The 5312-nt window shown below is 42.2% G+C and overlaps 1 long non-coding RNA gene across 1 annotated transcript; it reads right to left on the bottom strand.

The window, feature by feature from the left end:
- Positions 1-3361: 3361 nt before the first annotated feature.
- LOC120787948 lies at positions 3362-5015 on the bottom strand. Its single transcript, XR_005707136.1, has 3 exons — positions 4969-5015; positions 4015-4090; positions 3362-3406 (listed from the first exon to the last, which is right to left on the bottom strand). It is a non-coding gene; the product is annotated as an uncharacterized LOC120787948 (long non-coding RNA).
- Positions 5016-5312: the final 297 nt, after the last annotated feature.

Below are 5312 nucleotides of genomic sequence, written 5' to 3' on the forward strand. Positions count from 1 at the left end.
AGCATCCTCAGACCCTGTTTTGAGTATCTGTGAGCAGGGGTGAACACTGACTCCATCCTCCCCCCAGTAACAACCAGGCATCGGAATGACTCCTGGCTCTGCCCACTTCAACCGCGTGTACTTTACTGACCGCAGAAGCCCCGCCCACCTCTGCATAAGACACGCCTCCTGGAAGAATCACCTGCAAACAAGAACTCAGGGCATATTAAAAACTAGAATACCTGATTCTGAACCCGAAATCCAGGGCTAAACCCTGAAACGGACATCTGAAGAAATGAACACTTACTGTCTTCGCTTCTTCCTCAGTTTTCAAAACTGAAACCAGTCCTCACACAGAGAGGAGAACACACTTACAGAGTCAGGTTTACCTTCAGTACATGGACCAGGTGAGTCTGCAGACTCCCCTCATCGTCAGCAGCACAGATCAGCTGATCGCTCGATGTGACCATCTCAAATTGATGAGCCGGTCTGAACATACAGGAACACAAGAAGAGGAAGAGGTCATTGAAGTACAAGTAGAAATGTTAGTAGTGTTGGTAGAATGAACAAGAAATCCACTGAGCACAGATGCAGAGAAAAACGCTACATGCTCTCACTGATACTATCACACTTTTTACACTGTGTTACTGATCTTAAGGCATCATAAAGCATCGATGACAACCCTTCATAATCTGTTCAAACAAGAACTGAAAAAGGAAAAAAAACCTGAAAGTAATGGACAAAAAAAACAAAAAAAATCATCCCCGCTGAAATGCAATTTAAAGTTTTAACTATTTGTCATCTGTTGATTAATGTTCTTTTGCTATATCAAATCATTTACAGTTTTTCTCCTGCGTCTAACAAGCTGCAGTGACAGACGGGCCTCCACCAGAGGGACCTGATGATGTGGTCGGCACCAGACCTATATACAAGTGAACTGTATCCAAAGGAAAAAATAATCCAAAACTATTCATGAAATTTCAAAAAAAACTGTAACAAAAAAGTAACTTACCATGATAATTTTCTCTTCTCGATCCACGAAAACATTGAAAACTTTCCTAACGATCTATTAAAAACACCAAAAACTATTTACAAAACGAAAACAAGAAAAGGAAACTTACCATGATTAAAATTACTCTAATGATCCATTTAAAAACTATTTTGTCAAAAACTATGTACAAAATCAAACAAAAGGCAGCTTGCCCTCCCGATGTAATCGTATATTCCTCTCAGGGTTTGTCCGGCCTCCTCCCTCCTTCCACCCTCCTGATGACGTGGTCCTCACCTGGAATATATACAGTGAACTAGACTACATACGGTGAACTACAGACAACAAACAATTTACCCTCCTGACAAAATCTGAATCCCACATTTCAACAGTTACGATGAAAGTAACTAACAGCAAGAGCAGAGGGATCAATGAGAGAAAACAATAACATTCAGGGACGTGAAATAGAACTACTAACAAGCACTTGGGATGAACAAAAGCAATCAAGACACAAGATCAAATGATTAAAGGACGAATGCATGTGGTAAGTTTCCTTTTCTTTTTTGTTTGATCGAGTAAATAGTTGTTTATTTTTTAATAGATCAGAGCATTCAGTCGTCTCTGCATGAGCACAAAACAGGCAAAGGAAGGAGGTTATTGGCTCTGCACATTCAGCAACTATGATGAGCAAGTTACAGGAGACGGTTTAGAGGAATAATTATAATGACCAAACAGCACAGAATTTTTCTATATAAATGAAGTTTGAAATGTGTCGAGTGCATGTTTTGAAATGGCTAGTGTGTTTTTACCATCAGGGCGATGCAGCTGCAGTGGACAGTGTGGTCCTCTCCTGGGAGGCTGTGAACCTGTTGTGCCTGCAGGGTGAACACAGAACGGTTAGTGTTGACCATCAGATGTGCTCAATGTCACGAAGACACTAAAGGTTATAATCCCTGAGTCAGCTGTGAATCAAGAAGAGAGTCTCACGGTGGAGAGAGAGGGTGTCGGTTCACCACAAACAGCTGGATAGGTGTTCTGGTTCTTAGGTGCACGGTGACCACGTTCCGGATGGTGTCGTAGTCCCCCACAACCAGGGTGCAGCGGGTCAGGAGGCAGACCATCGCCCTCTCGCTGCCAGGAGGGGCGGACACGCAGCCCTCGAACACTGCCTCCACCAGCCGCTCAGGTGAACAAGCCAATTTAAGAATTACCGTGATAATGATTTGCTGATTCAAATTCTGCTTTGAGGAAGTTTTTGTGTTAGTAAAGGCAACATGGATGTGTGCCATTCAGCTGATTTACTGCGCTAAATCATCCAGTTTCAATCAGATGCCACCTGTTTCTTCCTTTGCCAGCCAGTAACTGTCGCCAACGTCAGTTACTCTGCGCTATCAGAGGCCTCAGCGGCAGGTGTTTCGCCGCGTCACGTTAATCGTGCTGAGGTGCAGCCTCAGTCGTTATCTAGCCGTGTATAAGGGCAGCGCCAGCGTTGTCTTTTTCCTTTTCATGTAGTCGGTACAGGGAGAGGGAGCAGGTGGTCTGACAGCGTAGCCTTGTGAGTGTTTCATGAATCGGTGCTTGCGTTACTTTATCCGGTGTGTGTAAAACAGGATAAATCTTAAATTTCCTTTTCTGTGATTCACAGCATCTTCTCGTCCTCCGCCGGCATCACCTGTGGTACGAAGAGCTCCTCCTGCTGCTGCTGCTGCTGCTGCTCTCAGACCGGCTGCTCCTCCTCCTACTTTGAGAAATTCGATCTGTTAATCCCAAACTTCACAGAGCTGATGACGGTGAAAAGCAACAGATTCTATTAGGGTAGAGACATCAGCAGACTTAGCTGCACAATATGTGATTGCATGTCACAAACCGACGGACACATAATTTAAACATCACTGCATGTGACCAGAATTATCTTTATTTAATTTTGTTCAAACTTCTCAACTGAGTATTTGCTGCTTTGTCAGTTGGACAAAATAAATGACATTCCGACATTTTATATAACAAATTAACGGAGAAAATATTTATCTGATAAATGGATGCTGAAAATAAATGTTAGTTGCAGCATTAAATAAGTCTTACTGTTATGTTCTGAAACACTACCGAAACAGTACTGCACAAACCAAACGGCGGTAAACAGGATTAAAACGTAGCAACTATTGGCTGAACCAGACAATATTAACTAGAACACAGCGGTACATTGAAGATCTTCAGTGGTAAAGCTGCTTTGAAGCAGACCTGTGGCTCAAAGAGACAATTGTCTTGCACACAAAGTTCTTAACATCTTTCCAGGATCTTTTATCCAAGGCTTTCTCTTCTTTTACACATTGCATGCAGGGTTCTTTTCAGGAACTTGGCGCTCTTTAATAAACTATGCCAAGTGTTTCTTTACGCACTCCTCTCTACTTCACTCCGGCCTCTTCGCCTTCACTATGGTTCGCTCTACAAATGAAAGAGAAGACAATGTAGATTTTGTAACCTTAAATACATAAAGCTCAGTGTAAATTTCTTCACTCTTATTGTGGTTTTGCTTTAAGATCCAGTACAGTTGAGACAAGTACAGCCACACACAGTTCTTTCTACACTACTCAAATTAAAGCGAAAACTGGGCACTTCAATGTGTTATCCATTATTTTTCATATTGAATGAGATGAAGCAAAGAGTCTGAGAGCACAAAAGTTAACCAAATAAATACTAACAGTCTGGACTGTAAATGCTTCTTTTCCTTTTTAAGAAGAACCCCCCCCCCCCCCCTGTGCCCTTTTTGTCTTTTTCTTTCTCTGTTGTGAGGGCCTCTTTGCCTTTGTTCCTGGACTCTGATCTACAATGGTAACATAGAAACATTAGCGTCCGTTACGTGAGTCAGTGAAATCTCAGGTATGATGGCATGATGTCTATTTAAATGCTGACTGTAAAATGTGACTACCCAAATCTGACAGTTGGCCGCTAACACGTAAATTTCAGAGGTCAAAAAGTGGGTAAAGTATGAAAAACAACCAGCGGTTTACTTTGCCAAAGGAGGGTACATTTCGTAATAGACATTAACTCACCATCGATATCTCTCACTCCCATCCTCACCACAGGGATCAGGACTCTTTTTGGGTGAGAAGAGCTCAGAACGCCCAACTGAAAAACGAGAGCAAACAAAAACTGTGTACGAAAGGAAGACATACTGAAAGCATAAAATTGTATCTGCGGAGAGGCCTATAATTATTGATACATGAGAGTTTTCGCCAGCATGTATCTAATGATACCTGCCATGAAATGTGGGGGTTGTTCAAATGTGTAGAACGTTTGTTGATTTGTGTTTGACGAGCGATAAAATAATCAGGAGCACCTACTGACAAAGGAAAAACCAACATAAAGCGTCTTAGTAAGGTGTTGGGGCCACCACGAGCCCCCAGAAAAACTTCAGTGCGCCTTGCCATTGATTCTACAAGTCTCTGGAAGTCTACTGCAGGGATGAACACCATTCTTCCAAAAGACAATCCCTCATTTGGTGTTTTGATGATGGTGGTGGAGAGCGCTGTCTAACGTGTCAGTCCAAAATCTCCCATGGGTGTTCAACTGGGTTGAGATCCGGTGGCTGCGAAGGCCACAGCATATGATTCACATCATCTCATCAAACCATTCAGTGACTCTTCGTGTCCTGACTGGAGGCATCTGCAGTTGGCTGCTAACACGTAAATTTCAGAGGACAAAACTGTACGCAGCAGCAGCGTCTCCTTGAACATTACAAGACAGTTCGTCCTCACAAATGGGTCAACATGGGAAAATAAATCAACTGCCATAAAAAAGGACACTAATTGTTTACTCAAAATTGTAAAAATCTCTAATGAAAGTAAAGAACTGAATCGTGGCAAGTACTGTAATTAAAACTCTTGAGAGTAAAGTAGTACTCTACTTGTTTTTTAACTGATAGATTAAATTATTAAAAACATCCAGCAGGTTCCTTTGCCAAAAGGCAGGAGTTTCTGTACATTTCGTAATAAACATTAACTCACCATCTATATCTGCACTCCCATCCTCACCACAGGGATCAGGACTCTTTTTGGGTGAGAAGAGCTCAGAACGCCCAACTGAAAAACGAGAGCAAACAAAGGAGTATATACGAAAGGAAGACATACTGAAAGCATGAATCTGTATCTGCAGAGGCCTATAATTATCGATATGCGAGTTTTTAGCCAGTAGGTATCCACTGATTGCTGCCATGAAATGTGGGGGTTGTTCAAGCGTGTAGGCGTTTGTTGCTTTGTGTTTGACGGCGATAAAAAAATTCAGGAGCACCTACTGACAGAAAGCGTCTAATGGTAGCTTTGAAGTACAGTGAGGTAGATTAGTATTTGGA

The sequence above is a fragment of the Xiphias gladius genome, unplaced genomic scaffold (assembly GCF_016859285.1).
Source record: "Xiphias gladius isolate SHS-SW01 ecotype Sanya breed wild unplaced genomic scaffold, ASM1685928v1 HiC_scaffold_885, whole genome shotgun sequence".
NCBI classification, from domain to species: Eukaryota; Metazoa; Chordata; class Actinopteri; order Istiophoriformes; family Xiphiidae; genus Xiphias; species Xiphias gladius.